Source organism: Anser cygnoides, chromosome 8 (assembly GCF_040182565.1).
Source record: "Anser cygnoides isolate HZ-2024a breed goose chromosome 8, Taihu_goose_T2T_genome, whole genome shotgun sequence".
NCBI lineage: Eukaryota > Metazoa > Chordata > Aves > Anseriformes > Anatidae > Anser > Anser cygnoides.
In genome coordinates this window covers 27,998,025-28,010,128 of record NC_089880.1, presented here as the reverse complement: position 1 = coordinate 28,010,128, position 12,104 = coordinate 27,998,025, and positions in this window count along the sequence as shown.

Sequence of the window (12,104 nt, the reverse complement as noted above, 5' to 3'; positions counted from 1 at the left end):
AACAGCATCTCACACATATCTCTGCAGCAGTACCTGCCCTCTACTACCTTAAGCCTTGCTTCTTGCAGAGCTTTGTGCTAGTGAGTCTCATGGAGTAATTACCTCCCAAATTATTGGCACCTGTAAGTAACCAAAAAAAAATATGTTAGTAACCCTGTTGTTCATCCTGGCTCACCTGTACACATGCACTAAAACAACACCTAAAGCAAATTGTGAATGCTCATCTCCTGGGAAGAGACAACAAGGGCATGGGAGTTCTTTAGGAAGGTAATGCAAGAGGTAATTAAAGAGAATACAAGAGAGATTGGGGAAAAAGGGTTACAGAGACCTAGACAGTATAACCAGGAACTGGTATGAGGAAGTTTGTGGTGGTGTCTAGCTAGCAGCTTTCTTTAATGAATATATTATTAGACAACATTTAAATACAACTTAGTAGTAGCTGTATGTCACAAATTGTCCTAAAAGCAATTGTTTCAGATCTAGCAAGTTAGTATTAGTTTCAGCAGGCCAAAACAATCATGCATGAAGGTTTCCAGAGATGTTGTGGAAAGATAAATACAATTGCAGAAGATATTTTAAGGCTATGATACTTTCTCCTCAGTGAGCAGTCTCTGAAATAGTTAGAAATACAGCATGGCAGCTTAGAAATATTGGTGACAGACTGTGCTCCTTCAAACACAGAAAACAAAAAGAGCAAATTGAAAAAGGTGGGAGATGCATTCAATAAACTCCCGAAGTTACTTGTGTTTTTTTTCACATTGGCTTCTCAAACTAGCTTAGCAATAATCACTAGATTAAGCAAAGCCTTGCAAGTGCTAAAACTGGAAGGTACAGAAAGCAAAAAGCAAGGGAAGACAGTTTATGTCCTCCAGGCAGAGCTACATTCTGGCAGATTAAGTTGGAGTGAAAACATCTTGTCAATTAATTAGTGCCTTTATTATTTTAACTGACGTTATGCTGCCCAGTGACCTTTTGTTGAACATTACGTACTGAATAAAGCTATAAATACCTCCAGAAGTTTTACTTAACTGGATTAAAGCTGAGTAACACAATGTATGATTGACTCTGCAGGCTGGGACTCAGCATCCCAAACTTGCTCACGAGGCAGTTTCCAGTTACGCACAGACGTCATCAGCACCTTCGGAGAACAGTCAGCAAATGATGCTATCAGCAATATTTAATGCTGCCACAGTCTTTGCCCCGAGCAGCAAGTTTTATGTATCTATGAGAAGTGATGCAACCACAGATGCAATTCCCAGCAGCATGGACTGGATGGATAAGGAGGGGGGCCCAGGGGCTCATCCTGCAAATTGTTCCCAAATGCTCCTTGGACTGTGAACAAGTGAAGGGGAAAAAAAGTACAGTGAGCCTTCTGATACACAGGTTGTGGAGTGAGGCCATGGTGGTCACTGGCTTTTAAAGGCCTAAGCAGAAAATGGAGCCCCTCCCTGGGAACCTGATGGGCAGATTCAGAGGAATCTGCTCAAGATAAAGCCGCAGAGGCTGCTGAGCACCAGTCATTCCTGGGGAAAGGAATTGACACCAAGCCATGCTGTGCACTACTGTAAGTACAAGAGTCAGATTAAGTTCAGGAAAGATATTGCTACAAAATGGACATCCCAAATGACTAATCCCTGCTTCATTGCAGAAGCCAGTCTGCAATAGAGGGCTGTATCTAAGATTTTTTCTTTTTAAAGTTTCTTTAGACACAAGCCAAGCGTTCTTGTGTTTGTTCAATACATGCACAAAATACACCCAACACCACAATCCTCCAGGAAAAAAAAAAAAAAAAGGTTCTGCAGGGGATTTTTCAGAATACGACACTCTCCCTCTGTGTTAGTGTTGAACTAATTCCCAGTTCAGTGCTGGGGAAATTGAGCTGCTGGAAAGACAAACTTTCATATAAGAAATACAACCAAAATCTTGACCATTTATTATTCAGAGATTACCTCATGGTACTTTAAAAGAAAGAAGGAAGAATTTTAATCCTATAGTCTTGGCCAACCTGCATTCTTCCTCACCAGAAGTTTCAACAAAAGTGATTTCTCACCAGCTGTTGGATGTGTCAGCAGGGGAGAGCAGCCAGCCCCTGACTGGCAGCGATGCTCCCCTCCTCGCAGCAGGCAGCAATTCGCCTCAGGCTCAGCGGTGCCGTGCCATTAAAATGAAATGAATCAGCTGGTTTAATAAACGGGATAAAGCAGGCTTCAGGCTGCATGGACACCAGCGGCTTCAGCACAGTCACCGGGTGACGACAGTGCTGATAACAGCTGAAGGGTGGAAAAAGGACAGAAGAAAATGAAATGTGTCTGGAAGGCAAAGAAAAAACTGTCAGTAATGAGGTTCCTCACTGGCATCAGTTCCCCCTGGGAGAAGTGATTGAGAAGATGGTGCCTGGAACCAGGGAAAAGGGGGTACACAAACACAAGCCCAAAACATCTGTGATGCTGCGAGAAGCTCTGGGGGAAGGTGGGGAAAGAGACAGAGCTGCCTCGGAGAGGGAAGAACCGAAGGAGTGAATGCAAAGCACAAGGAAACGCAGCAGCAGTTCTCTGACTATGGCTGGCAACAGGTTGCAGTGTTGAAACTACCAAAAGGAGCAAATGAAATATTTTTCATGAAAAAGAATGAACTGATGAATGACAAGAAGGAAGGCTTACCTCATCTTTCCCAAAGAAAAGTGTCCATGAAACTCCATACAGAACAAAACCCAAGGTTGACTGTGAGCTGCACTGGCTCTCAGCATCCCACCCCAAGAAAGGACCAGGCACTGAGCGCTGTACGAGACTCCCCTCCTGCTGCTTTGGGACAGCCACATCCATTTGGGAAGTTCCTTGTGTCCACATGGCCCTGGGATTGCTGTGGACACTATGCTAGGGCCCGAGGCTGGGCCCCTTGCTGCTGAGCTCTGGATGGAGCCTGAGCTAAGGAGCATCACAACCTTCACCCAGAGTTTTCCAAGCGCAGAGCATGCTCTAATCTTTGCCTTCTCTAACAGAAATACGTATTAATGGTTACAAAACAAAAGCAGAGCAAAGCTTAATGTAAAATAGTCACCCACTAAATGGAGTTTTTGCCCCAGGGCGAGACTAGGAGAAACACCATGTGCCTGATGCCAGCTGCACCATTTAGTGCATTTCAAGGAGACATTCAGATGCTGCTCTAACAAGCCTGGTGTCAACACATCAAGTAAACCTGGCTACTCAAAACATCCTCTAGGCTCACGGGTAGGCAGGAGAACTTGGAAAATTTCTCAGTTGTTAAAAAATTTCACTTTATAAATCAGAAGAGAGATGATGCTTTGCCCCTGCAAAGGCTTACAATTGTGCTTTGAGTCTAGTCTGAGCACAATTTTTGGTTATATATGGTATTTTAAAAAATATTATTACTGTATACAAACTTTGGTTCCCATTTGTTTCTAGTTCCAGAACCTTTCTTCAGTCCTCTTCAGTCCTCTGCTTTTTTTTTTTTTTTTCCTTTTGTCTATATATTTTCCCGACCAGAAGGATGGTGGTCTTGCAGCTTTGGCTTAACTGGGCCTTGAATTTGCTCTCACTGCATGCTAATGTAATACAAATAATAATCCCTTATAATGATATACAGGAGCCTTATGGGTGATATTTTTCTGCCCAAGATAAGGAGCAAGCCTCCATTTTCAGGCTTCCAGATTTCTTCATAGCACTCGACAGCAGAGTGAGTGATACAATTACTCTGCCATAAATATCCCAGAGGGATAATGTCTAAAGAGCCTACCACAACTAATTCCACTTTTGATCAACTGAAAGGTTTTTTTTTTATTTGTTTTGTTTTGACTGTACCTGATGAAGAGCTGGGCACATGAGCAGTACGTGCATAAAGCCTGGGCTGCACATCTTGAAAGTCAGAAACTCAGAGAAACTTCAGCAGCTGCAGTAAATTCAGTACCTGAGCCCAAGTCTGCTCAGTGCCTGGGTACTGGCTGTTAACCAAGCAGATACTCCAGTGCAAACATCAGGCTGTGAAAGGGCTCACTACTTGCCAGGTATTCCCACTATGCAAGAGTTTGCATTAGAGAACATTTAATTATGGTGCTTTGACTAGAACCAGCTTTTTCCTTTCAGCCAAGCAAAAAAAAAACCAACAGAGTAATTAAAAAAGTAATGAAAACTCAGTAAAAATTCCTTAAACCAAAGGTCCGCGTTCGATCTTGATTTCAAAGAGCACATGTCAAGGAAGACTCCTGCTCACTATCATTTAGCAGGTTGTTAAAAAGTTTCAAAAATGAAATAAAATTTAATGAGAGTTAAGAGGTTTTTTTTTCCCCCCTTTGTCTGAATTTTTACCTATCTTTGCTAATCAGAGCAGATACGAGAGCACAAACCATAGGCAGAGTAGTAACATACGGCATTTCATCCAGTGGCTTACAAAATAATTTTATGCACGGAGCCACGTTGGCTTCAGTGGAATAATTTGCTCAGCACGTACATGCAGGTGGCAGAATTCAGGCCCAAAGCTTTTGAATATTGATTAAACTTACAGGTAGTTGCTTTGCAGGGAAATCTTCCTAGGAATCACGGCTGATATTTCAGTATGCCAGACTTGTCACATTGAAAGGCAGCGAAGAAAGCTTTCTTTCATGGCATTAAAAGGTGCTGAAAAGATGACGGTAATTTAAACCATCATCACAAAATATATCCAGCATTATGCAGATAATCATGTGTATTTACTTTTGCTGTCAAAAGCTTGTTTTTAAAATAAGCCTTGACTTAGGATAGCATGTAAAATAACATTTTAGAACACTTTTTATAAAATGCAGTAATCAGAGTCCTGGTCCTCAATTGCAATCACAGTACTTAAAAACATTAATTTCATCTAGTGTTTCTTTCTTTTATGGGAATTTATAGAATATTATATAGGAGAAACACAGTAATCAGGCTCACCCTGGAATATAATGGTCTTTTAGATCCTGTAATGAGTAGTGTAAGAATAGTGTATTAAGAAAAGTCATGCATGTCATACATCTCTCCCTCATTGTAAAACATTGTTTTTAGATTTTACTGCAGCCAAAACAATTTATCTTTTTAATTAAAAAAAAAAAAAGTATCCAATTTCACTGAGCTTATTCAGGGAGAATATGTTCCGAGTTCCTGAAATCACATTGCTACACCAGTGAATTAAAAGGGGCAGGAGCACAGGGATATGGAAGGCACAGACGCTATACTGAGGCTACCTCAGCATATGCTGGTGCCAGTGGATGCCTTCCTGTGAATGTAAGAGACCTGAAATGCCTGAGAATGGAAAAATAGAGGCAAGAGCACCAGCCCCTAACCCTGGGCAGGCCAAGATTTTGAGGGAGCTGAAGAACAAAAGAGGGCACAAGCTAACGAGCTGTGCTGAGCCCAACTATGTCACCCAGCCTTCTGCCTGGGGATGTCAGGGCTGCCATGCAATATAAATTTCTAGCAGACACCCAGCTGGATGGTCTGGAGCTTTGTACAAACTAATGGACATAGTTCTTCAACAGGAAAAATTCGCCTGTACAGACACCTGGGTCCAGCCCAAACCTCCAGGCACACCCTGCGTCAGCGCTCCCGCTAGTTCTGTTTCCCTGAGGGCGGTGGGTTTTCCTGGGACTGGTGCTCCTGTCACAAACTCTCAAACATTGTGTTAAAAATATAAAATACCACCTTTTCCTGGAAAGTAAGCACCCTTCCTTGTGCCCAGCGAGTGCCCGGAGGAGCATGTGGCAACCTCAGCATGCACCCCCCAGCCTGCGCCTGCTGCCCCTGCCCAGCATCGCTGCAGCCGCGGAGCCGACTTCAGCTTTTTTGGGTTACCTACGGTGCAAAAAGAGGCTCTTCAGCTGCTTCACTCCTCCAGCACGGTGGAACTGCCCTGGCTTTAGGTAATGAAGCCACTTCAGGTGTGAAGCTGCTTTGCCGTATCATACTTCATGCAAAATGTTTCTCGACTGTTTAGGACATGGGGCAGAAAAGTGGCATAAAACGCTTAGGATGTGTTTACGACTGTAAGACTTCAGTTCTGGTAGCCACCAAATAAAGAATAATTTTAGTTTTTGGTTTTGAGCCTACTCTTAGAAACTGAATTTCTGACATTTTTTTTTTAGATTAAGTGATGAACACAGCAGGTCAGAGTCTGAAGATGGCATTTACTTGGAATTGTACGGGTATTTCAGGCAGACAGCTGCAGCAAACAGCTTTTTCTAGCAGGACTGGCTTCTGACTTGGCATACTTGTAACAAGCTAAATCCCACCATTAAGAGGTTTAGCCCAGCTATGATTGTCAAAATCTGTCGATCACGCCTATTCCTCCTGTATTCAGAGAACTAACAATGGAAGTAGTTTTTGACATGCTAAATGAGATTTGGGACACTTAACAAGAGCTGGCTCAAAACTGCTACCTCAAGAAATATAAAATGGCAGCAATGTTGACATTGTATGACAAATTATATGTTCCTTAATATACTGTGCCACTCCATTCAGGTTTATAATTGGCACTGACTATGGCTGAAATCTGATCCAAAGCATACAGAATTAACTGGCACTTGTTTTGTCCCCCTTAGTATTTTCTAGGCTACAGATCTTCGTAAATATTTACTCAACAGGGTGGCATACTAATTTTTCCCATAAAATATACATGTCTGTACCTGTAATAATTACTTTTTCTTCTGTCAGATGACTGGCTAGCTGTGTGCAGCCAGCTTAGACTGCAAGTGATGGGAAACTAACTCAAGGATTCAAGCAAAGAAAAAATTATATATAAAGATTATTCTACCTGTTGACTATTGCCAGCCTCATTAAAACTATCGAAATTACAGAGGCTATTAGCCAGCCTATACTTGCTCAGCAGAAAGATTTTCAAGGAGCCATTGTTCCAGGAGAACTGCTGTCAGCATTAGCTCTGGGGACACACCAATTAAACCTCCTATTCAATATCTTGTTCTCCTACCCTGGATAGTGGTGCATTATAGCCCTCATGAGCTTCTCCCCATGATTTTGTCCAATTCCTCTTGGAATAATTTAGTCTTTTTGGTCTCGATAGCATTCTGCCACCTACCAGTGTATACCCCTGGGTCTCCTTACTTTGTGGCCTGAGTTTATTCTGCATTTGCAAGCTCCCTGATTAGGATTTTGTAAATCACTGTTAGGTCCGTTCCCACATTTCTTTGAGGACTCCCAAGTCCTAATCAGCTTAATCTCCCCTAGCATGGCAACACCTCTGTTACACTGGCTACCAAGGGGAAGAAAGCTGCACCCCAGGAACTGCCCTGGCACTCTCCAGCTCCCCATGATGGGGAAGAGTTGCAAGGACAGGCAACAAAGTTTCAGAAGAGCACAAATTCCTATGGATCTTGCAAGGATCAAAAATTAGGACCTGCTTGGTCCCTTCCCCCGGGCAAATCCACATCCGGACATAAATGACTCACTAATCCTATTAGAAAACAGCGTCTTAGACCCATGATGCAGTCCAAGCTCCAACTGTATTCACAATAACGTAATTCAGGAGTGACACAGATTTACAACAGATAAACAGTGATGTAATGCTGGTGTGAGAGAATTACACCCTCATATGTATATATACACGAACAACCACATATATGTGCATATATACACAACAAAACCACGTCCATTTCTTAGAGAACATTGGAAACTCAAGTGGCACCTCAGTAGCAAAATAAAAGTACACACCTTGTTCTTTTCTGGAACATTAAAATGTTATTTCCTTTTAAACAAAAGAAATTCAGACCACGGTTGGCTTTATTTTCTCCACAGCTGATCAGAGTCACTGCACAGATTTTCAGAGGTCTTGGAAGCACAGAGCTCTCGCTGGTGCCCCCACTGGGATCACTGCTCACAGGTTTGTGTTTGGACATTAATTTTAGAACCATTTCCAAGGATTTTTAACAGAGCACGAGGATGTGCCAAACAAGTGAAACTTATTACAGACCCAAGCTCCTAGCATGAGAGCTATTTGAAAGGGGGGAAAACAGCACCACTTATAATTTACAATAAAGAGAAACAGCATTTTGGTTTCATTTTGGTTTCTGATATTTTCAGGAACTGGAATTATTCATATATACCTGACCTCTGAATGATGCTGGTCTTGTTGAAGCAAATGACAACTCTGATATTTGCTAAATGATGTTTTCTGCGTGCTTATTTCCTCAGGTCTTTCTCATGCAATTATTTGACAGCTAACACTTTCTGGTAGTCCCGGGTCTGGCAACACTTTGCAGTGTCTGATGATAACCTGAGAGACACGGCCAGTACCCAGGCTGTGCTAAATGACACCCAGCACGTGTATCCAGACATCTCCCCAGACACAAGAGGACCCATGGAAGATTCCTGCGCTGTGCTGAAGGTTCATCTCAGTCCTATAGCCACCCCAAGCCATCACTGTTTTGTTTTGTTTTTTTTCCTTTTATCATAATCACTTGGGCTTCTGGGTAATTGGAACAATTAGGTTGATTAATTGCATGTTTGCAGTAAAAACAGAATACTGGGGAGGGTTATATTACAGGCTAAATATTTTCAGAAAACTCTATCAGCTGGTAGACATAACAAATGCGATCAGTCCAATGCAACATGAAGCTGCACACGTCGTGCAAACTGGTTTGCTCTGGAACTCAAATCTCCTTAAAAGAGGCCAAAGTGTTTAAAAAAATAAACTAAGTTGGAGTGCATAGGGGGAAAAGAAATATTGACATGTGAGGCCACTGTACTTCTAACATAAAGAAACATTGTTTTCCCTTTGGTCCTTTTATTGTCTAAATAGAAAGTGCAAAGCATGGGAGAAAGCACACAACAAGGCAAAGTGCACAAGTGAAGGTCATTAGCTTTTGCTTGGAAGTAATGAGTTACATTGAAAGGAAAATTAGAAAAGCACACAGTGGGATACCCACAATACTGACACATTCCTTAATGACAGCAAGAAGGCAAACTGACCTGCCTGCCACCGCAACACCAAGGATTTTGGAAAGGGATGTTAAACCCCAGAACAGAAGATATTCACCCTGAAAGTTTCATTCACTGAACCTTTGCTTATAGATCTGGGCTTCCGTCTTCTGCTCATCAGTACGCCGTTGAAATGCTGCAATACAGCTTCCACCAAAGCCTCTTTCTAGATTCTTTGCAACCACCCAGTCTCCAAAGATTCACTTTAACTAAACGGAGCTCCTGCCTCCCCTACAACCACGCCAGACATGGCTCATCTCTCACAATGTCATCATGGCCACCATCTTCCTGCCTGTCTTCTAAAGATGACGACTGCTGCCAGCGATGTGCGATAAGCTCAGGTGTGCTCTGCAGAAGGGGGACACGTCTCTGAGCAGGACGCGGCTCCACACTGAGGCAGGCAGACTGCTTTCAGTTCAGGAGCCACTGTTCTTGCTGTCACCACCACAGAGACGTCTGCCCCATGCTCCACACAGATGTGCCCTGGGGCACTTCAGTCCGAAACGACTTTTAACACCCGTGACTATGTAGGATACTGCCAAACGTGCTCATCAGTTGTGAGACTTCCCTTCTGCCAAGCCTTTACTGGGCTATTCAGCGAGGCACACTATAACATTTCTACATCAGTAAAAAGCCAGGTTCTTATATTGCCCGCTGTACCACATACCTGCTTCATTCCAAGGAGAAAGAAGTGAACAGTGAAAGGTTTTATGTTCCATTTGCATGATTGGAGACTTTGTGCTTTAACACAAGCGCGGGGTCACAGGGCAGGAACACCCTGTTTTCTTTCCAGTCAGCATGAAACTGACGTTTATTAGATGAGTGTTTTGTTCTATTTGTTTTAAGTCGATTACATTTTAACTCAGTTCAACAATGCTGGAAAACCTGACAGAATATTCCAAAGCCTTTAATCAATGTGAACTTATTAGAAATGTTTGACTTTTAAAACAAGAGTATATTGTAATATGTTATTTACACCAGCAGATCTGTCTTTTTGATTCCAGTCACTGCCACGTGCTTGCATCTCTACACCGGAGAAATCTGTGCTAAGTATTTCTCTATTTGAGAAAAGTCTCCTCAAACATCAGTTTTTCCTGCGGCTTATTATTGAAGAAATTGCTTTTTATTTTTAACGGTGGAGTTTTTGTCAGACTCATTAAACAGGTAATGATTTTATAGTTTGAGAATAAGCAATATGAATGTGTAAAACGGGGTGGGGGGGGAGGGCAGATGCATGCTGAGGCACACATCAGTGGTGTTTCTGTATATTACCTCCAGAAGGGACCTATTCTTTTATATGTGCTTATGGGTTTCATCACATTCCAATCAAACACAACCACAAAACAAAACAACTCGCTCTTCTGAAGGCAAACGCTTATGAATCCCAGCTAGGTTAAATGCCTTACCTAAACTTCTGAATGCATTTCCTGCATCCTCCCCTGGAGCCTCACCCATTGCACAAGGAGAGGTTTCTTCCTGTATTTCTCTTCTCAGCTGCATTAGCCCTGACCCACAAAGCAATTCAGTGCTGACACCACCTTCTCTGCAGCTAGGGACAGGAGGAGCTGCTGTAGCAGCTGAGGCCACCCAAAGTCACGCACTTCTGACAGCACTGACCAGCACCAAGGCTCCTAGAGTTGTGACACATCAGCACACGTCAGTGCTCGCTGGGAGGACCCCAGCCAGGCTGAAAGACTTGCTCTATCCTAATTGTCATCCAACCACATTTGTAACTGCCCAGTGCTCTGTCTTGTCTTTTGTTAGCTTTCTCATTGAAGCACAGTAATTAGCCTCGAATTTGCTTCCTTTAGCTACAGGTTGTTACTTCTAAACACAAACAGACTTGTTCCTGCTGAAGGAACAAATAAGGAATAAACGAAGGAATAAAAAGCATCTTTCTACAGGTTGGACCAAACTTTGCATTCAAATATCCAGTTTTCTATGGTGATACTAACTGCTATTAATCCATTTACATCTTGTAAAATACTCCTTAGCAAGGAATAGAAAGATAGCTAAAAATATTCTGCTTTTTCTGACTTTCATATGCTGTGAAATATACAGTAGCTCTGTTTAATGGGTGGTATTCTAAAACAATGAGTAAAACTGACTCCTTGATGTTGCTCAAACATAAAACAAGAGAAATAAACCTACAGGAGAAGACCTTGTCTTGCTAATCAGTACACCAAAAACAGCTTCTCCAATATGAGCTTATGCTAACTCGAGCAGTACTTACTCATACAGGTAGTCTTACCTGAGGGTACCATACTTTGCTGAGAAAAGTAACTTCTGGTACTCCAGAAACTCACTTGAGTTGAGGTATCAGCCCAGCCTCTTCGCTTCAGTCACTGCTCAAGATGAACAAAAGCAGTCAGATCATCCCCTCTCAAAACAGCTCCATTACTCTACCTCCTGAACTTTTCAGTGCACTGAGGTTGTAGTTCCAAGCTTCTTTACTAACAGAGGTAGGAGTTCCAGTTAAAGTCTTGCTTTGATGGCAAGTGGTTGTTATGCTCAGACTGTATACAGAAACTGATAGTAACCAAAACACTGGAGGCAGCCTCAAAGCATGGTAACTTAGATTTAATCTGCTTCTTGGGTTGATGTAACACGGCGAGCTGCACTGTCATGATTCAATGGTTTCTCAAGTAAGACATAGCTGATGCACCAAAGTCAGACACTTCTGCACCGCATAACTTCTGCATGCATTTTCCCAGACTCAGTCTTGCTCCTATTGAGAAACTGTCCCTCAATATCATCGTACATGTGTGTTTTACATTTCTAATCAGGATTCTGCTTTGGAAGTTTCATTTCAGAATAACACTGCTGGAATATTTTACTAAACCTTATATGCTGTCATTTGCCAGAGAAAAAATGCCTATGGTTTTGCATTCTGGATCACTTGCTGCTTTTCTTCCACAGAACCAACATCTTGTAAGGTTCAGAGTCTGCATTCTGACCATAGTTCAATACATAATTTTCTGTACATTCTTCAGAGTTAGCATGGTTTTTGTTGCCTCTGGCTGAACGTCTCTCTGAAGAGAACTAAACTCAGTGGATTAAATACTAGCCCAAGTTAACTCCCTCCAACTACAGTCACTTTCTTTGCATGTTTCTGCTTTCTTTGTAAAATTTATTTCTCTAAATTGTGGT